Source organism: Neoarius graeffei, chromosome 2, assembly GCF_027579695.1.
Source record: "Neoarius graeffei isolate fNeoGra1 chromosome 2, fNeoGra1.pri, whole genome shotgun sequence".
Classification (NCBI taxonomy): Eukaryota; Metazoa; Chordata; class Actinopteri; order Siluriformes; family Ariidae; genus Neoarius; species Neoarius graeffei.
The window spans coordinates 117,606,708-117,633,991 of NC_083570.1; the positions used below are offsets into that span (position 1 = coordinate 117,606,708).

The 27,284-nt window shown below is 42.0% G+C and overlaps 1 long non-coding RNA gene across 1 annotated transcript; it reads right to left on the reverse strand.

Moving 5' to 3' along the window:
- Positions 1-2,352: 2,352 nt before the first annotated feature.
- Positions 2,353-10,804, reverse strand: LOC132882163 (uncharacterized). The gene is made up of 3 exons (XR_009654125.1): positions 10,025-10,804; positions 6,413-6,461; positions 2,353-5,721 (listed from the first exon to the last, which is right to left on the reverse strand). It is a non-coding gene; the product is annotated as an uncharacterized LOC132882163 (long non-coding RNA).
- Positions 10,805-27,284: the final 16,480 nt, after the last annotated feature.

A 27,284-nucleotide genomic window follows, 5' to 3' on the forward strand; every position in this document is an offset into this window, starting at 1 on the left:
ATAAATAAATAAAATTGTGTCCTTTTCGATAAAACTGACAAAATAGGGGAAAAAATCCCGACTTTTCCATTGTATGTATGGGCACCATGTCTTTTGCAATAAACATCGCGATAGCATCTGTGATTGCTTCCACCGCGCCCCATTCTGATCATCAGGCACACAGTTAGGAAATGTGTCCGGGGCGGTTGCTTGCTTTACTGTGGATGGTGCGCTCGTGCTATGGCTGTTCATTCCGCTGGGAGCAGCACTTCTCCCGCTCCGCTGCAGGCTTCTGTTTAAGGGGCTGGAATAAATTCGTTGTGCTGCTTCCTTTGGAAGCAACCATTTTCAAACACACCTGACAGTGAGGACTTGTTTGGTCTGCGTCCAACGCCGCAAAACCGAACCAATTCCAGATCACGGAGGAAGTTACTCCTTTCTTGGGCACAAGTTGCAGCTTTCCCCCAATCGCTGCCATGTTGTTTGTGTGTGTCTATGGCAAGCGCGCGGGAGGAGGGCTATAGACCCTTTTCAGTCACGTGACCTTCGCAAACGCGACCGCCATTTTGGACATGTAGTGGACTTCGGCTCGAATCGGTTTGAATGCGAGGAAAGCGACAAACAAAAGAAAAAGGAGCGAGATGCAGAAAACTGTATTTACTAGTTTACTGTAATTATGATCTGGCAGCTATTTACACCGGATCCAGTGTAAATAGCTGCCGGAGCCAACGTCCGAGCTTGCCGGAGCGCGCTCCGGCCGGCCGCGAGCTAGCGCGCTCCGGAACCTCGGACGTTGGCTCCGGCAGCTATTTACACTGGATCCGGTGTAAATAGCTGCCAGATCATAATTACAGTAAACTAGAATGGAATGTTAACAGCAATGTAATGCCTTTTCTGGCTAATTTTATTCATCTTACCTCCAACAAAGTAGTCACTACACAAGCGTTGGTATGCCGCTATCCATCTTCTCCGTCGGTCAGCATCTACCGGGATCCGATAAAATGATAACCCTTGCCTTGTTTGTTGATGGTTACTACATCCAGGTGCACAACAATATAGTGGCATGATGGAAGTCTTGCTGAAAATAAACACTTTCTTTGCTGCCGTTCCTCAATGTTGGCTGTGGTAAACTACTGATAGTACATGTCCAAAATGGCGGCCGCGTTTGTCGTGACGTCACGTGAAAAGGGTCCATAGTGTCAGTGCCCGATCTGTCCCTGCTGCCCGATCCGTTCTGCACATGCGCAGAGGGGAGCGTCGGTGGTGGAAGTTAAAACAGAGAAAACTGATTTTCATAAAAACACATCGTCCTTAACTGTAAACTTGAATTAATTGATAAAATCGATTTATCGCCCAGCTCTAGGTGATTCTCTTGAATTCATCGTTGATCTGAAAAACAAGCAAGAACAGAGGATTCAAGGGGAAGGTCAAAGCAGACCAGGACAGTCAAGGAGGGAGATGAAGTACAGACAAGTGATGTACTATCAGGCATATTAGCAATTTGCAAGGGCACACAAGACTTTCCTTTTATCAACAGCAAATTCAAGACAAAAAGCCCAGCATAAGACTTACCTCACTGACTTCAAACAGAGCAGGCCATCTTGCCATGAAATCCTCCACCATTGGTACGTCACGAACAACTTCATGTCTTCTGTACGCAAAAGTCTTTTCCATCTTGAGCTTCACAACCTCTCGGTTGTTCCTCTTCTTTACATCTAAGAGTAAAGATTTCCGCATGGCTTCCAGACTCTCCTCAGTTTCAGCTGATGGGTATGTCAGGCAAAAATTCACTTCTGCTCTCTTTGCCTTTTTGACACCAAAGGCTGCACTGTGCTTTCCAGCAGGTTTGTTTTTTTAAGGAGTTTACGGTCACTTCTGGGCAGCCCAGGTTTCTCAGATGTGTGCGGTAGTTAGACAGTTTATTGTGGGTGCAATTACAGTTAATTATTAAGTGATCAATCTCATTAAATCAGTCTCATTAAATTTGAAGGTTAATAATTAAATTGAATCAGTCTCATTTGAATCGTCTGAAGTGAATCATTCAAGTGAATCGAATCAGTGAATCATTCAAAGTGAATCAGTGAATCATTCAAAGTGGATCAGTGAATCATTCAAAGTAGTGAATCATACCATTAATCCTGGTGCTTAATAGTAAATTACCAAACAGCTAAATTATGGTATATTCCAAATTATTATGATCACTTACCATATTACATAACTTATATGCACCTTTTTGAATTCTTTGGGAGATTGGGTGACTTCAAGATATTGTTCATACAAATAAAACAGTTTGTTTAATAAATGAATTTATTATAACAAAGATAAAAATGGATAACAGTTGGAATCATTATATACAAATATGATATGGTGTGTGTGTGTGTGTGTGTGTGTGTGTGAGAAAGGCCTTGTATGTGTTTGGGTAGGCCTAGATTAGCTTTGTGTTGCTAAGTAGACAAAGGGGAGCTAGCTAACGTGGGCTTGTGAGTGACCACATGGTGTAGGCCTTTAGGCCTAAGCAAAGGTTAGCCTAGCTTGCTAACAACAAAGGAATTAGCCGTGTGGCTAGCTAAGACAAAGGAATGTTATCTAAATAGAACAAAGGATTAGCTCTGTTGCTAATATGTGCTTGTGAAAGGCCCTATGGCCTAGTTAAAGTGTGTTTGTTAGGCCTGGTGAGGCCTACTGAGCACGTGTTGCTAAGTAACAAAGGGCTAGCCGGTAGCTAACCCACTAGCTCATAACAATACTGAATCCACTGAAATCTTGATGCGATCAAGATATGATAATGAAATCAAAATGTTAGTAAGAATAAGAGAAAAAAGCATGCACAGCCTAACAATTAAACCATGGAGAGATTAGGCCAAAAAAAAAAAAAGTGTTTCCGGTTACGTAGATTTCAAAACTAGGGTCAGTAGGCAGGCTTTTTTTTTTTTGAATTTTTTTTCAAGATGGCTGCCATAACCTATATTTAGACAGGAATAATTTCACAAAATATAATGAATTTCTTTGCAGGTCACCTGAGTTACCACCTTCTGATGAATCTGATGCAGCATGAGACACCTTTTAACATGAATTTTTCTGTAAATATAACAGCTCAATACACCATGAGAGAGAGAGAGAGAGAGAGAGAGAGAGAGAGAGAGAGCAGCCCCACCCCTCTCTGCTCCCTGAGTGGAGCTCGTCGCCTTGGTAACGGTGCAGGGAAAAGACACAATATAACAAGCAAAGAGCGCTTTTTCTCAGAGTTCCCTCTCCTCGAACAACGCTGATTTACACGGAAACGAAAGGAGCTATTCACAAAATTCTTTCACATTGAGTGCTACAAGGCTCCCATGAACACATAAATGTAATTTTTTTGTCCCTAGTGTAAAAAATGTGGACACTAGAGCGAGTTAAAAACAAGTGACTTTTCTGATTTTGCAGTAAAAGCGCTGCCAGGTTTATAATGCGAGTCTATGGGAGAGCGCGGCTGGCCTCTCCTTACTTTCAGGCTTCTCATTCAAAAACTGTAAATCCTATCACTCAGGGAGACACTTGTCTTGATTCACACAATGTGTGACTACAACTTTTGAGAAAATTGTGGCTGAGAAAACAGTTTAAATGAGAAAGTTAGAGCTTTTTTTTTCAAGCTGCCTACACTCTAAACTCCACTGGTGTGTAACGCAATAGACACCCATTATAAAGTCTGAATTTCTCCAGATGTGCTCATGGTGTTTGATCTGTGACTGATCAAAAAGTATAGAGCCTAGCAAAAAAGTTGAATGCCAGATCCACACAGGAGAATTTTGTCTCCGTTTTAAAGTTTGAATCATGTCTCTAGGTGAAAGACAAAATAAGCGTCATCTCTGCTTCTGTTCCCTCCAACGGCCCCGACACACTACTGCCTCCGCCGAGTGCGCGCACACACCGCATGTCGGGGCTGCGGATGAGTTACTCTCCCCTGATCAACGAAGTCGGCGGGGAATTTGTGGTTATTATCAGTACAAACAGCGCGAATCACAACTTAAATGAGTGCGGTTCAGTTTGACATTATTGTCAGTCCGTTAGATAAACATTTAATTTTATTAAAATCGAAAATTAATATTTAGAGCCTGTGGGCTACAAAAATAGTCATTAAAGTAGCCAGCTGGACTTAATTGTGTAGTCGGCTGTATGGCCGGCAGCCGGCGCTTGTGGAAAGCCCTGATTTTCCCAGTGAGTGACAAAAACTTCCGGTTCACGCGGTTGGGTTATATGTAAAAGTCGCGACTGGGAAAAAAACAAAAAAAAAAGTTTAGGGTCGGGCGGGTAACCAGAAACACACATTTTTTTTTTGGCCTTACAACAAAATAAATCAATTCAACACGCTACGTGTTCAACAGTGTAACAGATAAACCTGGGTTTAAATTCACACTATTTCAATAAAGCAAATTCCTAAGACTAGCTTAATTATGCCCAAATGCCAAAGTCTTACTTAATATTCTTGCCTTTAGCAAGATATGAAGAAATGTTCGCCGTTGTAGAGCTTCGCCGTTGTAGAGCACGTGAGCCGCTCGTGTAGAAAGCGCGGAGAACTTCTTGGGTCCGGCGTGATGAAAAGAAAGTCTCTGATCAAAATAATGTGCACAGCGCTTTCGAGTTAAAAAGGATTTAGTCACTTCTTAACTTTTAACTTTGAATTAAAAAACTGCGTTTGGGCAGCAGTCGTGACGTCACTTCTAATACGAATAAACCGGCTGTAACTCAGTTTGAGTTTAAAGATCGCGCGACTCTGGATTTTTACCGTGGCCAGTGGTAAACAAAGAAATTGCGCTAACTGGTGGATCTTACAAGAAAGAAAGAAAAAGACGTCTTTATCTGGTTTGTTCTGATGAGAGGGTGTCTCTTTATGCCTGTACGACGCGAGGTCCACAGCGCCAAAGAGAACGAGGAGGAGTTTCCAGTTGGTCTTATGCTTTCCTGTAGGAAGTAACGTTGGTGATCCCGCCCCGGCGTGACGCAGGTCAACGCGGAAGTGGGCTGATGGGAAATGTAGTTCTTAAAGAGACAGTGGAAGGTACCTACATTACTGTATATTTTAAACTGATCTTCCATCCACCACATCCAGTGCAGGACCCCTTCTCAGTTAAACATGGATGTTTCTTGATGAGACTTTGGGCTACCTGTTCCATCTCCTCATCACTGACAGACTTTATACTGCACAAGTTCCTGCACTGAACCATCAAGGATGGCTGACTTCAACTTGGGATCTGGAATAAGTACAGTGCCATTTTGAATGTAAGCTAAACCTGCTCGCTGAAGTTTTAACTCTGCATCATAGGAGAACTTTGGTACATGAAACAGCTGGCCAGGAGGACCGTGAGCTTGTAGACTCGCTTGATGACAGTATATCTGTATCCACAAGTTCACCTGACAGGGATGAAGAGTCAGTTGCTGAGCAAGGACTGAATGCTTGGAGGTGTAAGACTGGACTAAGCACAGTAGAGCTCTCATGTTGCATAGTGGTGGGCCTTGACATATCAGTAAGAGTACCTTTGTCTTCCACTTCTGACACTGAGGTCAGGTTAAGGAACTTGTTTCCAAACAAGGAATCCATAAATTGAAGTCTAAAGTTGCCCTGAAGTTCACACTGTTTCTTGACTTCAACAATAAGGTCATCAATGGATTCAGGGAGTCCATGGGAGACAATCGACCTCTGAGAGCTGCAATCAGTCAATATGATCTTTAGGATCACAGGAGTCACCATCTTCAAAGCCATTTACTCTGCAGACACACACAAAGAAAATTATACATCAGACATCCATGTAATTTAAAACGCCAAATTCAGTGGCAAAAACCTATTTTTCAATTACTGCATGCAGCAGGTATGCAAATTTATAGTAAAAAAAATTGATAAAATATAGTTGGGAAAACAAGGAGAAAATAAACAAATAGCAAGATAATGTAATACAGGGTGAGTGCACATAATCCTGTAACATACATCAAGATAATAATTAGTCAGATCATTCATCCCCAAAATGTAATTCAGATTAAAACTAAAAGGCTCACTGCACGACCAAAACTCAAAACAAGATGGAAACCTGCTATCATGGCCAAATAAATTGACAGGTCTTTAAACACAAAGACTATAGCTTCTTTAGACTAGCAATATGTCAGAATAAAGCAAGTCTATATTTTCAATTATAATCAAATGTGAAAAAATAGCATTAGCATTTTCTATCTATAACTCAAATTATTTTTAAAATGCATCTCGTCTGTGTCTATGTGTCAGCCCTGTGATGACCTGGCAACTTGTCCAGGGTGTACCCCGCCTTTCGCCCGTAGTCAGCTGGGATAGGCTCCAGCTTGCCTGCGACCCTGTAGAACAGGATAAAGCGGCTAGAGATAATGAGATGAGATCTCGAGGTAAATGAAGATTCAAATTTAGCGCTTTAAAAAATATGAGAGCACTTACTATTATAAAGCCTTTTGAATATGGATGATGTGCAAATAGGATGGTGGACCTGTAAAAGAAAATATCAGTGAGGTGTCCCAATAAAAATATTAAATTAAAAATAAATAAATAGAAAGAAAATGTGCTAGATGCAGACATTAACTTTGATTAGACTTTCTGGACACAACGGCAAGCTGAAAAATAGTTTTAAAACCAGTCTGTGTTGCAATTACATGTACCAGACTTGGGTAATGTATTATTCTGTTGGAAATGGTGCGAAGAGTGTAATGTAATGTTGAACATGGAGGGGGCAACTGATGCTTGTGGCGGTTTCTCTCAGTGAAAATGCAGTGCTTTTGTGAATTAGTGGAATGACTGGTGAAAGCATAGTTTTCCCCAAAGCGTTTTAGCGTATCAGGCCTGATCCGCTCGCTCTGCCTGCCAATCCGCTTAGTCGCTTTAGTTAAAATCCAATACGCTTAGATTTATACCGATACATTACATTTCCTACCCACAAGTAACTAGATACATAGGAGAGCAAATAACAGATCCATTTACATATCGATTGATATTTGTGTTAAACAAGCGGTCTTTTTTTCCAATGTTTGTGTTGATTCTGTCAAAGTAATATGTCCGCGCGTGGTATGATGTAAACAAACTGTAATCTGTTGGCTATGTCAAGATCACGTGTTCAAACCGTCCAATAAAAATATCGAAAGAAAACATCAGACATCCTGGAATTTTCCAATTCATTATAAGCGATCTCATTGGCTGCCGATGTTGTCCCCCACCAGACGGACAAAGCCGACTGATTTTAATAAGCGAGGAGAAGACTCGCTGGACAATTTGATCCACATCAGCATGGATGGCAGCGAAATGGACTATGAGAGGGCTGCCCAACATTGGGCCAGGCAAAAGCCAAGGAGAATTAATCTGCTTTACAGGAGTAGAAAACTTAATTCATTAGTTTGGGTTTGCAGAAAGATTATGTACTTATAAACACTCTCACAAAGTGAAGTTGTCCAAATGTGTCAAATATAGCATAATTTCAAATAATAATCATAAGCAGTTTTGGCAGTGTGATGTCACTGGGATCCATTTAACAAAAGGCGGCTCCGGATTATTCTTTTGTTAAAGGATATGGGACATGGATTTTTACCTGGGCATAATTATGTATAAAGGACATAAGAAATGCCATCTAAATCACTGCAGGGCGTCAAAAATGTGAAAATCATCACATTATTCAACTTTTTTTATACATCAGCGTAAAACAAGGATTCGTTAATGAGCTAGGTGGTCACGTGACCCGTGATGTCACAAAAACTTTCCAAGGAGCCAGCGCTTGGGAATCTAATGTAAACAGGTTACCGAAATGGACACCATCGACAGTGACATTCCCGATGTTTCACAGAGATGTGAAGTTAGACCCTATCAATTCGAACCGATAGCTGGAAATTCACATGAACATGGATCTTGTCTTTACTCTGACGGGTCAGATGATTCTGAGAGTGAGAGTTCATTCAGCCCTCATGAAACTGAAAGCGGTCGGCTCGATAACACTTCCTGGTAAGTTAAAAACAATTCTGCTCAAAGGCTAATGATCTGTTGAAAGAAGTATTATTTTTGTATCATACATTGAAAGTTCATCATAGATCTAGCTAAAGTCCGTTGCAAGCTAGTTTTTTTTTGCTGATATTTTTCGAGATTGATTGAGATACAATGCTTCCAGAGTCCGAGATGAAAACATTCAAAATGGCGAAACGAGTCAGAATTATGATAATCAATAATTGATACACCCAAAATTATAATACTAATCCTTACCTCGGCTTTCAGTTGCTTAGCGCAGAGGTCTTCAACAGGGGGGTCGCGAAATCGCACCGGATCAATCATATCAACAAAAATATTCCTGCCCTGTCTCCTGGCCTCCGTGCAGGGATGCAAACAGCGCGCCTTTCGGCGGATGCCGCCTTTTTCACGGCTGAATCGCGCAGATCCGATTTTTTTAAAAAAATAGCGATGTTGGTTCATGGAGCATGAGGCATGAAGTGTAAGGATGAGAGAGAGGCGGTTTGGGTCGGGAAGCTGCGCGCACTTGTGCAGCCTGGTGCAGGTGTGCGCGGCTTCCCGATTTGAACTGTTTTTTTTTTTTCTCATCCTTATGCTTCCTGTTTCATGAATTAATATCACTCAGTACCTGAGTATTAATGTTGAAAGAATCCTCAGTGAAATGGTCTGAATACAGTTTGTGGGAAACAGCAGGTACAAAGTTTTTTTCAACAGGTGTTCTGTAAAGTTGTCCTACCAAGCCTACTGCGCATGCGCAGGTGAGCCCACACTTTCCTCAGCTTCGGGTCCTTGGGGAATGCAAAAAAAAACTTACTCCAGAGCATTTCCCATTGGAATTATTGCAACCATAAGCAGCACAATACACCATGATGTCCAATGTATGATGTCCAATGTACTTTAAAGACTATAAAAACAATTTTCTTGTCATCCACTTCTCCATTCATCTACCTGCTTGTGCTGTGCCCGAAAGTTTTTGTGATGTATGATCACGTGACAGCGGCTCTTCCGGTTGCAAAAAATGCATATCGGAAGTCGAGCAGAAATGCCATATAATCATCACGAATATAACGATTTTGCTGAATTTAATAGATGATTTTGTATTTGTTGATGCAATTAATTCATATTTTTAATGGAAAGAAACTGATATAGCGTGCTTTTATGTTTCATGTCCCATATCCTTTAAAGGCTCACAGTGACAGCACACTGCCAAATACGCTTATCATTATTATTCGAAATTATGCTACATTTGACACTTAACAAATTCTCTTCATGAATGTGTTTATAAGTACATAATCTTTCTGCAAACTTGTATGAATTAAGTTTTCTTTTCCTTTAAATAAGTTTTAATCTTAATCTAGTCCATTTAATAAAGTGCCAAAATTTAAACTTTATAATATGCAGTTGCCTGACTTTTCTTTTCAGTGCATCTTAGTTATACATATATTACGGTAATTGCATCCGAAACATCCTAAATCATTACAGTTATAGTAATACAGCGACTTATTTTACGGTGGCAGTTCTGAGGTTCAGATCCCTTTGTGATCAACAGGAGGTCATGATGATCGATTCTCTTCATTGGATTGCATAAGATGGAGCAAACCACTGTTCATATTTTCAGGCACATTTTTGTTACAACGCTACTTGATCAGAGATAATTAAGGAATCCCCGTAGATTTTCAATCCATCATAGACCTCAGTAATCTATAACAAAACAGTTTAACTTGCATGTTGAACTTTAAGGTGAAATTTCAAATGCGTTTACATTAATACTATTTAGGTCAGAAATCAGTGAAACGCTGGTAAAATCTATCCTATAATCATGGATCTAAACCCTCTCAGAGACGCTGAAAATGCACCTGAGAGCATCGATTTTCAGTAAATGCCCCGGGGGGAGATGCCCCCCCTAGTTTCAGTTGTCTGTGAATCATCAGGCCAGAATTTAGGGCTGTAATTGTTTCTGGGGAAAACACTGAAAGCATACAAAAGTCTAGCGCTAGTTTGCTGTAAGTATCTCGGAGGCTCCTGATGCGGGCAAATGTTACACAAAACACGCAAACAAAGCCCAACCTGATCGCTGCCTCTTCTCAGCGCCATTTCCCCGAGCTCAGCTCCTGCGCTTTACTGCGCCTGCGCATTTGGAGCTGCAATAGAAATCGGAGCAGCGCTTACATGCGGATCACAGCTTTATATATTTTGTCTCTGGTTCACATAAACGGCAGAAATATAAACTCGGCCTTTCCGGAATGATCCGCACAGACTCGGGCAGATTTGCAGCTGCTTTCTTTTCTGCTCCATGTGTTGAGATGTGCAAGCCGCTGTCTGTCTCTGCCGCCTCCGGGTTCGAGCTTCCATTTGGGCTCTTTCTCGCATTGGAGCAGCGGCTCAACTCAACAATCCGCCTCCAGCCTGAGCAGAACAGCTCCAGCAGCCGAGACCTGCGCGAGTCTGCGCCATTTGGTCTGAAGGTCCTTGCTGCTCCCTCCGCATGTGTTATTGCGCAAAGATGGCGGACGCGGCTAAATCAGAGAGGCTCATGGGCAAACGGTCTATAGTCCCTGTGTGGAGCGCAGGCAGGGGCGAAGCGCGATAAAATCCCCTCACACAGCCGGCTAACGGCTGCTCTCCACCGGCTGCCACTTTAATGAAGCGCCGCGCTCAGCAGCGGCACCGGGAGCTCAGCGGAGAAACACCATTACTGACAACAACAACTCCCAACTGCACAGGAACTAGCAGGTGTTCGCTAACGGCGCTAATATGCTACACACACAAGTGCAGAGGCTGCTGGAACTGTTCCATAACGCTCCTGTTCGGAAACAGCACTCTAGTGGACCGTCGCCCAACTCACTTTAACACCGACATGTATAAATCTAAATACTTCCTGTTTCTTTAGTCTGGAAAAACAAAGACAAACAAAAAAGAAAATTCAAAAGCTACTTATTAACAATATTAGCATTGATAATCAAGACCAAGTCAATGAGGAAATAAGAACTTTTTACAGCAACTTGTATAAATCCAAATTTTCAAAGGATGACTGTCAATTGTTTTTCTCAAAAATTAGGGAATGTAGCAAAAAAAATTGATGAGAACTTTATGCAACATATGGAGGAGGAGCTTAGAATTGAAGAATGGGATAGAGCAATGAGGCGGATGTCAGAAGGGAAGTCACCAGGACTCGATGGTCTGACTGTGGAGTTTTACGCCTGTTTTTGGAAAGATATCAGAGAAATGCTTTATAATGCCTTCTGGGAATGTATTCCAACTGGACTCCTGTCTCCTACTATGAAACAGGGCATCATCACCTTGATCCCAAAGCCCAATAAGGATAAACTGTCACTCGATAACAGGGGTGCCACCAGAAATTTTGGGCCCCATGAAAGATTAGAATTTTGGGCCCCCCAACTTTGCCCACCCTTGTCACAATTGCACTATTGTCATTATCTGACTTTTGATAGCCCATGGACCTTGAGTTTGTGATTTTGTTATTACATTTTATGTATTAACCTACCAGGGACTAGATGAAAACTGGTCAGTGGCTAATTCTGGTGCATTTACAATCACAAATGAAAATTCAAGATTTTGCCACATGCCTTCTTGTGCTAGGACAATTGGTAGTGAAATGTGTGATTTGACTGCTAATAAATCATAGAAAAAAAAAGTTTTCTACCCAGCATCAAAATACCTATGGAAATCCCATGGATTGTTATGTGTTAGGTAGAAAGCTGTATGTACTGTTCTGCAAAAAGGGAATATGTTCAAAGCAAAGTGTGTCTAGACAGAAATTTGAGCGTAAACAGAGTTAGACTATTGGTTAACTTGACTGGTGTCCGTTATTAGCAACACTTTAATCTAGCAAACTGTATATGGCGCTCGCTCATTAAAAACTTCAATCCTAAAGCATTTATGGGTTGTATTGCTGCTTACCTCCTTCTCCAAAGGGGGGTTCAGGGGTTTGGTAGGGCGGAGGGCCCTCTGAGGCTGAATCTGTGCATATTTAGGGCACCCCATTAGTTATGGAACAGGTTATTAGCATTAGTTATTAGCACCAGCATAACGTAATATTTCATCTTGTTTATCACACAAGTCAGTTCAGTTATTAAAATGGAAAAAATGTCACTGTACAAACTGTAAAAGTGTTCTCTTGATAGGCTAATCCAACCATGTTCATACTGTTCATTTACCATTCGCTAATATTTTGAACACACGTGAGCGATTAGCTACCTTTCTTTGGGACAAACTGAGTGACCAGTTGCTTGCCTCTCCGGTCCCTCTCAGCTTTCAGCTGCCTTTCTTTACATTTTTTACAGCCACTCTTCATATTTAGCGATCATAGACTGTACGCACTCCACTGCTGGCTGGCTGGCTGCTGCACCGCGACACAGCAGCAAGTAGCGTTGCACTGATCAGCACACAGATTTAACGCATCGCGCTTCTACCAGAACTGGACCGTACCATTTCGCAAAAGGGGGAGGGTTAAATGACAATATGAGGAAGAACTCAAGAAATAGACAACCTTGTTCAATTAGTTCATTTTACCAGATGGAATATTGCATTGTTGTTATTTCAAAAGTCTTATTAAAAGCATATTATCAGCCCCTTAAAGGGCCCCATGGCAGTGCTGGGCCCCTAGAATTGTTCTCACCTTTCCCCCCCTGGCGGCGCCCATGCTCGATAACTGGAGGCCGATAACCTTACTATGTAATGATTACAAATTGTTAGCACATGTGTTCTCTAATAGATTAGATAGAGGTCTAACAAATTTAGTTGATGTGTCAATCAGCTTTTGTAAAAGGCAGGAACATACATAACCATACCCGGCTGATTTTAGATTTGTTAGATTATAGAGATTATATTAAAACAGATAATTATGTGTTGTTTCTAGATTTCTTTACGGCATTTGATACCATTGAACATCCCTTTTTGTGGAAAACGCTACACTTCTTGGGTTTTGGGGTTAAGTTGTGTAATGTTGTTGAGATGCTCTACACTGACATCAGTAGCTCTGTCTCTCTGAACCCTGAGTGACTCCTAGATTTAAGGTGCTACGTGGTATTCGACAGGGATGCCCTATTTCCCTGAAGCTTTTTATATTGGCAACACAACTATTAACATTGCTTATCAATAATTCCAATGAAGGAATTACAATTTTCAACAAAGTTTAAAATAAGTCAGTTTGCGGATGATGCATCTATTTTTTTTTAAAGATAAATCAATAGTGGATAAAACTCTCAATATGATCTCAGTCTTCTCCAAAGCATCCGGATTATCTCTTAATATTAAAAATGTGAACTACTCCCTAGCCACACAAGCTCTGACTCCTCTATTGCTTCAATTAGAGTTGAATCTGAAGTTAAATATTTAGGATTAACGATATCTAAAAATTTAATTAGAAGAGAAGACACTAATATTTCTAAGCCTATATTAGATATGAAGAAATCACTCAGTCACTGGTTAACCAGAGACCTCACTATTTTTGGCAGAATCACTTTAGCTAAAGCAGAAGGTATTTCCAAACTGATTTATCCTTGCCACTCCCTGTATATTTCCTCAGAAAATATTAAGAAAGCCAATACAGTTATTTTCCAGTTTTTATGGAAGAATAAAACTCACTATATTAGAAGGTCCCAACTCGTTAAGGAGTATGACAAGGGTGGTATTAAAACTGCAGAATTTGAATCGGCACCTTTAGAATAAACTGGATAAAATCTTGTCTGTCACAGCCAAATTCAATGTGGTTTCACATCCCAAGGTCTTTGTTTAAGAAAACAGGAAGTTTAGATTTTATTTTGAAATGTGATTTTGATGTGAACAGGATCCCTATAAAGTTGTTTAATTTTCATAAACAGATTCTTCATTTTTGGAAAACGATATTCACCCACAATTTTTCTCCTCATAGTTCAACTTTATGGAACAACAGAGTAATCACAATAAACAGGAAATCAGTCTTCGAAAGAAATTGGTTTGAAAGAGGCATTATATTTGTAACTGATTTAATGGATTGTAATGGTATCATTTTAAGTTACACAGACTTTATAGAAAAATCTAACTTAAATTGTACTCAAAGATAATATAAAAGTGATTCATTTACCTTTGACCCAGTTGATTCACAATTATTTAGTATACAATAATCCTTTAACAGTACTATACCAAATCTATTGATTGGAGAATATAATCTGACTGATAAAAAATGTAATAATAAGTTCATTAGTAATGTTTTGAAATCCAAGATGTTTCATGATTATTGCAGAGGGATAACCTGGCAGGGTTCTAATTTGGTAACTCCGGGCACTTTAAACAAAGCATATTCAAAATGTATTAAATGGCCTATTTTGCCTAAAGTTAAAGAAACGCATTTCAAAATCATCAATAAGATTTATCCTGTGGCAGAGCTTCTAAAAAAAAGATTTAATGTTGAGGTGGATCAGTGTTCCTTCTGCAATAATGATGATGAAACACTGGAGCATTTGTTTTATTTATGTCCTGTTTCTCATTGTTTTTGGTCAGATATAAATAACTGGGTATCACTTAAAATTAATCATGTTCCATCCTTTGAATTATCATATTTTCTACATGGATAATTTGCCCTCTTCTGTTTCGGACATTATTAACATAATTTTATGAAGGGGTAAATATCATATTCACTGTGCAAAACAGAAAAACTGTAAGCCCTCCTTCCCTGGATTTATTAATGACTTTAAAACGTTTTTCTTGTCTCTCAAAAAATAGACTGTAAAATTGCAAGAAAAACAAGTATAGACATTGCTCGTTATTTGTTATTGTAATTTATGAATCCTTTTCCTTTTGTGTCTCTGCTCCGCTATATGTTCATTTAATTGCCTAATTTAAAATGTAATTTACATGCACCTTATTTGTTTTGTTTTTTTTTCTCTCTTACATGTATCCCCTAATCTGGGCGGCACGGTGGTGTAGTGGTTAGCGCTGTCGCCTCACAGCAAGAAGGTCCTGGGTTCGAGCCCCATGGCCGGCGAGGGCCTTTCTGTGCGGAGTTTGCATGTTCTCCCCATGTCCGCGTGGGTTTCCTCCGGGTGCTCCGGTTTCCCCCACAGTCCAAAGACATGCAGGTTAGGTTAACTGGTGACTCTAAATTGACCGTAGGTGTGAATGTGAGTGTGAATGGTTGTCTGTGTCTATGTGTCAGCCCTGTGATGACCTGGCGACTTGTCCAGGGTGTACCCCGCCTTTCGCCCGTAGTCAGCTGGGATAGGCTCCAGCTTGCCTGCGACCCTGTAGAAGGATAAAGCGGCATGAGATGACTATCCCCTAATCTTTAATTTTAATCCATATCCTCCCCAGAGGCGATTCTAGAGTCTGTTGTGGCCCCAAGCAAAAATTTCTGGGGCCACAACAGAAATGTTCTGACCAGTGTTCATCACCAATATGTTATAAATAATCTGACACCAACGAAAAATATATGAAACCAAAGTTTTTTAAATTCCAAATGTGAAAATACAATGGTAAAGAACAATAAAAACAAAAAACAAAATAAATAAGCCCTCGGGCCCTGACTCTCAGGGGGCCCCTGGGCCACAAGCAGTTGCCTGCCTTGCCTGTTCACAAGCTGCACGTCTGATCCTCCCTGAGAGTTTGTATATTTTCCTTTGTTTAATAAAAAAAAAACTTGGAGGAGGATCATTAGTGAAGAATCCCTGTCTGTTGGAGAGTTTAGGTGTCAGTGTTGGACAGAGAAGCTCAAACCTGACGCTGTTCCGACAAAATTCGAGCACAAAAGCAAGCAGTCAAAGAAGAAATGGAGCAGCAACACTCAAGCAAAAAGGAGAAGATTTGAGGTAAACAATTTTTTTTACCTCCAATCAGGAGGTTTTCCAGTTGGAACCATTTCGGAGTTGCATCGTGGATTAAAGGTTCCTTCCAATACAACATAATCCTAATGTTAGCAGCCCGATAATAAAATGTAAAATTAGGGAGGGATAGTCAGCCGTGTACACTGAAAAAAATACATCCGAGAAGTAAATTTAACATAATTTGAATTTGTGATATTCACAATAAAAATTCAAGTTTGTATGTTTACACAAATATATCTAGTCTTGAATCAATTTGTGTTTGTTAGAAACAAAAGATTTTTTTTCTCAACAAGAATAATTAAGTAATGCAAGACAATCTTCTTCTGGTCACAATCTCAACCAAACAAACCTTGTTATTTTTACTCTTTTCCATTCATCACCAAACACTGTGAGGTTTTTGCACCCCAAGTGCATTGTGGGAACATTTTACAGCAACAGTGTCCAACAAAATGTCCCCAAAACGGGAGATTTAAAACCAAATGGCCCGTGTTTATTTGTCTGCGGGTATTTGGGTGCAGCCTCCAGTTGCAGCTCCCCGAGGCTGGGAAACACAGCACGTTAAAGGATTATTCACCTGATGCTGCTGAAGGAAACCTTCACTACGCTCAGACACTAAAGTACAACTTAAGCATATGAAGATGGCAATAAAAAGTTTGATCTGACATGAGACGCGTCAGGAAATACATCATCATATGATAATAACTGGATACAGAACCAGATTAAAAACTCATTGCAGCTGCAAACAGACCGACCATTCAGAGCAGGAAAGGAAAGGGAAGAGACATCAGCAGCAGAGAAATGATGAAACGGTCTCTAACTGTAGGCTAGTTATTGTTGTGTAATTGTAATTGAGTGTGACGATGTAAACTTGTGTGTTTCTGAATTACAACATCCAGAGATAAAAATGTAAATAATGCAGTTTAAATCTTTCAACAGTGTGAATGTAATGCAGTCAATTCAGCTGTATGTTATTTTCACAGATGAAGGAACGGCCTGTTTTTTACAAGACATTTCCAACATTATTTCTATAGAACTCAGGAGAACAGAGGGAATAAAGGGTTTGAAAGTCAACATTTTCAGGAGGAGATTTTTCTGAGTGAGAATGAGAGATTAGTATCGGTAATCGTATGGGGCCGAGTAAAATTAAGGATTAATTTCACGAGTGGTTTTGAAATTTTCAAAACTTTGAAATCACGAGTGAAATTGATCCTTAATTTTACTCAGCCCCATACGATTACTTGTTTATAATATAGAGGGCCAAATTCAGACTTCGGAAGCCATTCAAGTTCACAACTTTTTCTGAACTGGTCAGGGCGCGAGACTCTCTTGCATGTTTGAATCGGTTTCTAAAGCGTCTTTCATCAGGACACAGCGACACGACACGACGATTTTGGACAGGATTTTAAGATCTTTCAGGATTGATCCCGGATATTTCTCTTGTCTCAGATGCAGTGCTGCCTACATTACTTTAAGAGAGTCTGGTTCGTAGTTTTCCCCATTTTCTGTCCTCACTTCTGCATAAAACTGCAATAGCAGCTTGTCTAACTCACAGCATTCATACGCCACTAGAGAGTCATTTATTTGTCTTTCTGTTGCCCATTTCTTAAACACGGAAAGCTGAAAATTCATACTTTTTTTGTATTTTCATTTTCGCTTGCAGCTTTCAATTGGTTTATCATTTCTTCGTCAAATATAGTGAAACGCGGCATTGCTGAGTCAGCAGAATCAGCCATTTTGTTGACAAAATTTGCTAATTTTTGTAACCGTAACCAAGCAACGAGCTAGCCAATAGCATTTCAGAATTACAGCCCCGTGTTAAGGAGAAAAGCCCTCCTTGATTGACCAATCAGAATTGAGTAATTTGGCCCTATGTATTATGTTATGTAACATTGTGCAGCTTTAAAAAATTTTTTTGAGATAAGTAGTTCTTTAACAGTGTCTTAGAATGGGGAAAAAAAGTAAAATCAGCTTTTGTGTTTGCTGTTAATTACAGCTCCAATGAAAGAAAATCAAAATCCACAAAAATTAGAATTGGCTAATGAACCTGCAAATTGAATAATATTATCAACAAGGGACAAGTTGCCATTAACCTTACAGGTGAACAGGCTTGTGGTGATATGACGCTAACAGTGTCAGCTTCATGATATCACCACAAAACCAATGAGAACATTTTTTATTTGTTTGACAAGTTTTCTGAAAATGACTTGACAATGCCCTGTTGGCATATTTTTTATTGAAATGTGCCAATTTACATATGTTCAGAGCAAAAAAAAAAAAAGTTCATGTTGGATAAAGGCACAATTCTTGTTTTATTTTGTTGATATATTTGTTGAGGGGCGGCACGGTGGTGTAGTGGTTAGCGCTGTCGCCTCACAGCAAGAAGGTCCGGGTTCGAGCCCCGTGGCCGGCGAGGGCCTTTCTGTGTGGAGTTTGCATGTTCTCCCCGTGTCCGCATGGGTTTCCTCCGGGTGCTCCGGTTTCCCCCACAGTCCGAAGACATGCAGGTTAGGTTAACTGGTGACTCTAAATTGACCGTAGGTGTGAATGTGTGTGTGAATGGTTGTCTGTGTCTATGTGTCAGCCCTGTGATGACCTGGCGACTTGTCCAGGGTGTACCCCGCCTTTCGCCCGTAGTCAGCTGGGATAGGCTCCAGCTTGCCTGCGACCCTGTAGAAGGATAAAGCGGCTAGAGATAATGAGATGAGAGATGAGATGATATATTTGTGTCATAGTTTTTTAATGAGGGAATTTTGGATATCTCTTATTGTTACACTGGGAAAAAAAAAGACCTAGCAGCCATAAAAGTGACTTTTCTCTTTGGAATGAAATGTTGTTTAAATTGGGTCATGAATGATATTTTAACAAAAACATCTGCCCCGGTGTTGGTTTCTTTTATTGGCAGTCATTCACTTTATTTTATCTCCACCAGGTGGTTCTTGAACCTCCACAAGAAGGCAACACTGAATGAAGGTATGTTCAAACATTCGGTTAATTGAGGTGGGGGAAGTGGGGCAGCAGGTAGCTTCATTCAGTTAGCTTATCTGCCAGAAGACGAGTCATACGTTCAGATGTCAAAGGTTTTGTTGTCCTGGATTTACTTTATGAAGCTCCGATGAATATAAATTCAAATTCAATCCTGTTACCTGTGGCAAATTGTCAGTATATTTCCCTCATGAGGTTGACCAGATACCGTGGTGCTTGAAAGTTTGTGAACCCTTTAGAATTTTCTATATTTCTGCATAAATATGACCTAAAACATCAGATTTTCACACAAGTTCTAAAAGTAGATAAAGAGAACCCAGTTAAACAAATGAGACAAAAATATTATATTTGGTCATTTATTTATTGAGGAAAATGATCCAATATTACATATATGGGAGTGGCAAAAGTATGTGAACCTTTGCTTTCAGTATCTGGTGTGACCCCCTTGTGCAGCAATAACTGCAACTAAATGTTTCTGGTAACTGTTGATCAGTCCTGCACACGGGCTTGGAGGAATTTTAGCCCATTCCTCCGTACAGAACAGCTTCAACTCTGGGATGTTGGTGGGTTTCCTCACATGAACTGCTCACTTCAGGTCCTTCCACAGCATTTTGATTGGATTAAGGTCAAGCCTTTGACTTGGCCATTCCAAAACATTATTCTTCTTTAACCATTCTATGGTAGAATGACCTGTGTGCTTAGGGTCATTGTCTCACTGCATGACCCACCTTCTCTTGAGATTCAGTTCATGGACAGATGTTCTGACATCTTCCTTTAGAATTCACTGGTATAATTCAGAATTCATTGTTCCATCAATGATGGCAAGCCGTCCTGGCCCAGAGGCAGCAAAACAGGCCCAAACCATGTTTCACAGATGGGATAAGGTTCTTATGCTGGAATGCAGTGTTTTCCTTTCTCCAAATATAACGCTTCTCATTTAAACCAAAAAGTTCTATTTTGGTCTCATCCGTCCACAAAACATTTTTCCAATTGCCTTCTGGCTTGTGCACGTGATCTTTAGCAAACTGCAGACAAGCAGCAATGTTCTTTTTGGAGAGCAGTGGCTTTCTCCTTGCAACCCTGCCGTGCACACCATTGCTGTTCAGTCTTCTCCTGATGGTGGACTCATGAATATTAACCAATGTAAGAGAGGCCTTCAGTTGCTTAGAAGTTACCCTGGGGTCCTTTGTGACCTCACCAACTATTACACGCCTTGCTCTTGGAGTAATCTTTGTTGGTCGACCACTCCTGGGGAGGGTAACAATGGTCTTGAATTTCCTCCATTTGTACACAATCTGTCTGACTGTGGATTGGTGGAGTCCAAACTCTTTAGAGATGGTTTTGTAACCTTTTCCAGCCTGATGAGCATCAACAACGCTTTTTCTGAGGTCCTCAGAAATCTCCTTTGTTCGTGCCATGATACACTTCCACAAACGTGTGTTGTGAAGATCAGACTTTGATAGATCCCTGTTCTTTAAATAAAACAGGGTGCCCACTCACACCTGATTGTCATCCCATTGATTGAAAACACCTGACTTTAATTTCACCTTCAAATTAACTGCTAATCCTAGAGGTTCACATACTTTTGCCACTCACAGATATGTAATATTGGATCATTTTTCAATAAATAAGTGACCAAATATAATATTTTTGTCTCATTTGTTTAACTGGGTTCTCTTTATCTACTCTTAGGACTTGTGTGAAAATCTGATGTTTTAGGTCATATTTATGTAGAAATATAAAAAAATTCTAAAGGGTTCACAAACTTTCAAGCACCACTGTACATTTCATAACTAACCCTATTAAATGTTTTCAAATTTAAACTGTTTTATTTTGAGGTCCTGAGTCTCATATGCTCCAGCAAATCAAATCAGTTGTGTTTTTGAGTTTTCTTTTACATTTGCATATACCGGCGGCACGGTGGTGTAGCGGTTAGTGCTGTCGCCTCACAGCAAGAAGGTCCGGGTTCGAGCCCCGTGGCTGACGAGGGCCTTTCTGTGCAGAATTTGCATGTTCTCCCCGTGTCCGCGTGGGTTTCCTCCGGGTGCTCCGGTTTCCCCCACAGTCCAAAGACATGCAGGTTAGGTTAACTGGTGACTCTAAATTGACCGTAGGTGTGAATGGTTGTCTGTGTCTATGTGTCAGCCCTATGATGACCTGGTGACTTGTCCAGGGTGTACCCCGCCTTTCGCCTGTAGTCAGCTGGGATAGGCTCCAGCTCGCCTGCGACCCTGTAGAAGAATAAAGCAGCTAGAGATAATGAGATGAGATTTGCATATACCCTTACAGAAAAACCACATGAACTTCATGTGATTTTTCACATATGATCACATGTGACTTTTCACATGTGATTTCTCACATGTGAAATACGTGGAAAATGCGTTTTGCACATGGGAAATGTGGTTTTGGCCCAATTTTATGTGAATCACATGTGAATTCCCATGTGAGATCCATGCCTACCCCCATGTGAAATGCATGGAAAACATTATTTGCACATGGGAAACGTGTTTTTGGGCCAATTTTATGTGAATCACATGTGATCCCATATGAAACCACATTATTTGCACAGGGAAAATAAACCTATAACTCCCATGTACAATCTTCTCGTCTTCTTCCGCTTATCCTGGACCGGGTCGCGGAGGCAGCAGTCTAAGCATGGAAGCCCAAACTTCCCTTTCCCCAGACACCTCGGCCAGCTCCTCGGGAAGAACACCGAGGCGTTCCCAGGCCAGCCGAGAGACATAGTCCCTCCAGCGTGTCCTGGGTCTTCCCCAGGGCCTCCTCCCGGGGGGACATGCCTGGAACACCTACCCAGGGAGGCGTCCAGGAGGCATCCGAAAAAGATGCCCGAGCCACCTCAGCTGATTCCTCTCGATGTGGAGGAGCAGCGGTTCTACTCCGAGCTCCTCCCGAGTGACTGTGCTTCTCACCCTAAGGGAGTGCCCAGCCACCCTACGAAGGAAACTCATTTCGGCCGCTTGTATCCGCGATCTTGTTCTGTCATTACCCAAAGCTCATGACCATAGGTGAGATTCGGAACGTAGATCGACCGGTAAATTGAGAGCTTTGCCTTTTGGCTCAGCTCCTTCTTCACCACGATGGACCGGTAAAGCGACTGCATCACTGCGGAGGCTGCACCGATCCGCCTGTCGATCTCATGCTCCATCCTTCCCTCACTCGTGAACAAGATCCCGAGATACTTAAACTCCTCCACTTGAGGCAGGACTTCTCCACCAACCTGGAGAGGGCAAGCCACCCTTTTCCGGTCGAGAACCATGGCCTCGGACTTGGAGGTGCTGATTCTCATCCCAGCCGCTTCACACTCGACTGCAAACCGCCCCAGTGCATGCTGAAGGTCCTGGTTTGAAGAAGCCAACAGGACATCATCATCCGCAAAAAGCAGAGATGAAATCCTGTGGTTCCCAAACAGGATTCCTTCCGGCCCCTGGCTGCGCCTAGAAATTCTGTCCATAAAAATTATGAACAGAACCGGTGACAAAGGGCAGCCCTGCCGGAGTCCAACATGCACTGGGAACAGGTCTGACTTACTGCCGGCAATGCGAACCAGACTCCTGCTCCGTTCGTACAGGGACCGGACAGCCCTTAGCAAAGAGCCCCGAACCCCATACTCCCGAAGCACCCCCCACAGAATACCACGGGGGACACGGTCGAATGCCTTCTCCAGATCCACAAAGCACATGTGGACTGGTTGGGCAAACTCCCATGAACCCTCGAGCACCCTATGAAGGGTATAGAGCTGGTCCAGTGTTCCGCAACCAGGACAAAAACCGCATTGTTCCTCCTGGATCCGAGGTTCGACTATTGGTCGAATTCTCCTCTCCAGTACCCTGGAGTAAACTTTCCCCGGGAGGCTGAGAAGTGTGATTCCCCTATAATTGGAGCACACTCTCTGGTCCCCTTTCTTAAAAAGAGGGACCACCACCCCAGTCTGCCACTCCGAGGCACTGTCCCTGACCGCCACGCGATGTTGCAGAGGCGTGTCAACCAAGACAGCCTCACAACATCCAGAGACTTGAGATACTCAGGGCGGATCTCATCCACCCCTGGTGCCTTGCCACCGAGGAGCTTGCAAACCACCTCAGTGACTTCGGCTTGGGTAATGGACGAGTCCACCTCTGAGTCATCAGCCTCAGTCTCCACAGTGGAAGACATGACGGTGAGATTGAGGAGATTCTCAAAGTATTCCTTCCACCGCCCGACAATGTCCCCAGTCGAGGTCAACAGCTCCCCACCCGCACTGTAAACAGTGTTGGCAGAGTACTGCTTCCCCCTCCTGAGGCGCCGGATGGTTTGCCAGAATTTCTTCGAGGCCGACCGATAGTCCTTCTCCATGGCCTCCCCGAACTCCTCCCAGTTCCGAGTTTTTGCCTCCGCAACTGCCCGAGCTGCAGCACGCCTGGCCTGCCGATACCCATCAGCTGCCTCAGGAGTCCCGGAGGTCAACATGGCCCGATAGGACTCCTTCAGCTTGACGGCATCCCTTACTTTCGGTGTCCACCACCAGGTTCGGGGATTGCCACCACAACAGGCACCGGAGACCTTGTGGCCACAGCTCCGAACAGCTGCGTCCACAATGGAGGTAGAGAACATGGTCCACTCAGACTCAATGTCCCCCGCCTCCCTCGGAAGCTGGGAAAAGCTCTCCCGGAGGTGGGAGTTAAAGACCTCCCCAGCAGAGTGCTCGGCCAGACGTTCCCAGCAGACCCTCACCATACGTTTGGGCCTGCCAGGTCTGTCCAGCTTCCTCCTCCGCCAGCGGATCCAACTCACCACCAGGTGGTGATCAGTTGACAGCTCAGCCCCTCTCTTCACCCGAGTGTCCAAGACATAGGGCCGGAGATCAGATGAAATGACTACAAAGTCGATCATCGACCTCCGACCTAAGGTGTCCTGGTGCCACGTGCACTTATGGACACCCCTATTCTTGAACATGGTGTTCGTTCTGGACAAACCGTGACTAACACAGAAGTCCAATAACAAAACACCACTCGGGTTCAGATCAGGGAGGCCGTTGGTGCAGTGTGGGGTTTGGTGCAGTGTGGATTGGGTGGCAGTCGAAGGCAGGGGCCTCGATGACCTGATCCCCGGACACAGCGGCTGGCTGTTGGGACATGGAATGTCACTTCGCTGGGGGGGAAAGAGCCTGAGCTTGTGCAGGAGGTTGAGAGGTACCGGCTAGAGATAGTCGGGCTCACCTCCACGTACAGCTTGGGCTCTGGAACCAAGCTCCTCGAGAGGGGCTGGACTTTCCACTTCTCTGGAGTCGCCCGTGGTGAGCGGCGGCGGGCTGGTGTGGGCTTGCTTATAGCTCCCCAGCTCAGCCGCCATGTGTTGGAGTTTACCCCAGTGAACGAGAGGGTCGCCTCTCTGCGCCTTCGGATTGGGGAGAGGGCTCTTGCTGTTGTTTGTGCCTACGGGCCAAATAGCAGTATAGAGTATCCGGCCTTCTTGGAGTCCCTGGGAGAGGTACTGAGGGGTGCTCAGACTGGGGACTCCATTGTGCTACTGGGGGACTTCAATGCTCACGTGGGCGACGACAGTGACACCAGGAGGGGCGTGGTTGGGAGGAACGGCCTCCCTGATGTACAATCTTGCATACAGAAATATACTTGCTTGTAGAGTGTGTACTGTACAATAGAAAATGTATTAGTATTTAAAAAACCACAAATCTAAACTAGTCATGAATGAGCTGGCAGATGTGTGAGAGAAAAAAGTTACAGTAAGTAAAAGCATATTTACTTAGCATTACCCCTAACCCTAACCCTTGACACCAGTGATTATATAACATGACACAACAAGGTCTGTGGATTTTTGGGGGGTGACTGGGTCATTAATTTTGTAAAGACACTGGTTTTAAGTTTTTCAAATGCATTTTGGTGCTTTGAACACGTGACTAGTTCCATTATATTAGAGAGAAGGCAGACATCTCTTACTGTACAGCCCCTAACCAAAACTAGTCAACTCGCATCAAAACAGTCCAGATGGATAAATAACAGTACAGGCCAGAGAGAATTACAACAACATGTCTCCAACACTAGTCTTTGTCTCAGACTTCTGTAGGGACGTAAATATCCACTCAATGATTTGATTCGATACATAAGATAAACGATTTGATCTCATGATACCTGGAACAAAACATGAATGAAGTATACTGTATGTCTGATTGAAAACGTTATTTTATCTTAAACATAAATACATACAGTATATATTCCTCCTTTCCTTCATTCCCTTCTTCACCTTTTCCTCCTTCCATCCTTGGACAACAGGAGGGTTAATTAACAGACATGAAAATGGTGTCAGTCTTATCTAACTCCCAAAATGTCAATCTATTCCTTTAAACAAAGTTTGAACTTTTCTGTAACTTCTGCATCATCGCATCCCTCATCTTCTTGGTCTCCTCCAGATGGTTCCCTGTTTTGGGATTGAAAGATAAAGATTAGGGCAGTACGAATACCAGCTGATTCTGTCAAAGGTTAAATTATTTTCTATCTGGATTTCCACATCGTTCTGCTATTCTCAAGTGACGACCAATCTATACATTCATAGTCAAATATATAAACGGGCAGAAATCCTGTGCAGACATACAATCGGCCCTCCAGAAGCCATCCAAAACTGGATTTTAATCATCAGTATAACTTGGTTACCATTTTTCCTTCTCTGCTCGTCTCTGGATGTCTTTTAATTTTTGTGCCATGCAGGCCTTGATTTCAGTGTCCCCAACACCCTTGTGAACACTTTTGACATGATCTGTAAGAAATTAAATGAAATTGTATTTTAAATTAATCCAATAGTCGATTAGCCATCGATTAATTGTTGCAGCCCTACTTTGCATTAGGGCTGTTAATGACAAAATTGAAAACAAGCAAGATTTTTTGAGTTAACAAGCTGATACAATACCATTTTGCCCAACAAAAACAACATTCTGGCATGTTTACCGATCACTGACTTCACTTTGTCCACATCAAGCCGCTGTCTTTTTTTCCCCCCTACAATCCCTTTTTTCCCCCCGTGACGGAGCACGTTGCCATCTCCTCCACAGTGAAGACAGAGTCCATCACAGTCCTTGTGAGTTTCTTATAGCCCTCACACCTTTGGGCATAATCCAAGGCAGTTGGGTTCATTAGGGTGAGGACAGATTCCTTCTGCAAAGATGAAATAATATTAGAATACATGTAATTCTAGAATGCCATAACAATATGTGAATAATACATGCTATCTGAATTCAGTCTCCTCGCTGTGATATCATCATCTTGTGTGATAGCAGTAGTGTTTCCATTTGACGTACAGTAATGTGTTTTGAACGCACAATCTGTTTGTGTGTATGTTAGTGCACTATACTCAATACAAAACAAAATATATTACATTTATCTTTGGTTAGGAGGAGTCTGCGCGCGACTCAGTGAAATTAAACTTTTGCTCAACAGAAAAGTGCCACGAGAAAAAAAAAATGAAAAAGAAAAAAAAGAAATATTCCTGCCCCCAAAATTTTAAGACCTTTTGAGTAATGAATTTAAGACCAATTTAAGACATTTCTAATGAATTGACATTTTAAGACCTTAATTTTAGATACATGAATTTAAGACTTTTCAAGGATCTGCGGATACCCTGATATAGTTGGGGCTTGCAAAAGGGTTTATTTAGGCAGGCCACCCAAACATGATAAATGTATGGCGAAACACTACATGGTCCATAAATGAAATTACTTCTCCTGACTATGTATGTGATACCTTCTCTGCTGCCAGATGACTGTTGCTGTTGGCAAGCTGAGCCTCTATGGCCTTCTTTATTGTATCTGCTAGCCCTACAATTAAATCAAAAGAAGGAATGACCATTTAACTATTCAAAATTGCCAACTGAGTTGTGTAACTTATTATATTAGTATTATTACAAAATTGTCATGGAAATAGGTAAAAAGTTACTGCAATACCTACCCTCTTGTAGTTGCAGGTTTAACCGACGCAACCTCCTTATTTCCTTATCGTTTTCCTTAAACTTCTCCTCCAGCTCTTTGATGTCATGTTTGGAGTCTGTAGTCTTCAGGGCAGAAAGAGCACACGAGAGAAAGAGAAGCTAGAGAAAGAAGATGCTTAAAGGATGGAGAATTTTGGTAGCATCTTGAGTTGTCAAGGGTGGGACAAGGTACGACACCACAACAAGGTAGGAGCACAGGGAGAAGATTACAGTAAAAGGTCACTAAAAATAAAATAAGATAAACATGTTTTGGACAGCACCTTCTGGTTCTGTACCTTCTGGTGTTGTGGAGTCTCCATCACTGTCAAGATCTTCCAAAGTGATCTGACAAAATACATTGCAAGAGATTGGACAGGAGACGGTATGAGTGAAAAGAGGAACAAAAGTTAAAGAAAGGAAATAAATGACAGAATGGTATGTAAATACTCCAACAAAATTTAAGTTAGGGCTCAACAATTGATCAAAATATTATAGACATCACAAAATGGCAAATTGCAATATTCAGGAGCTGCAATGTTTTGATCAAGGTGAAA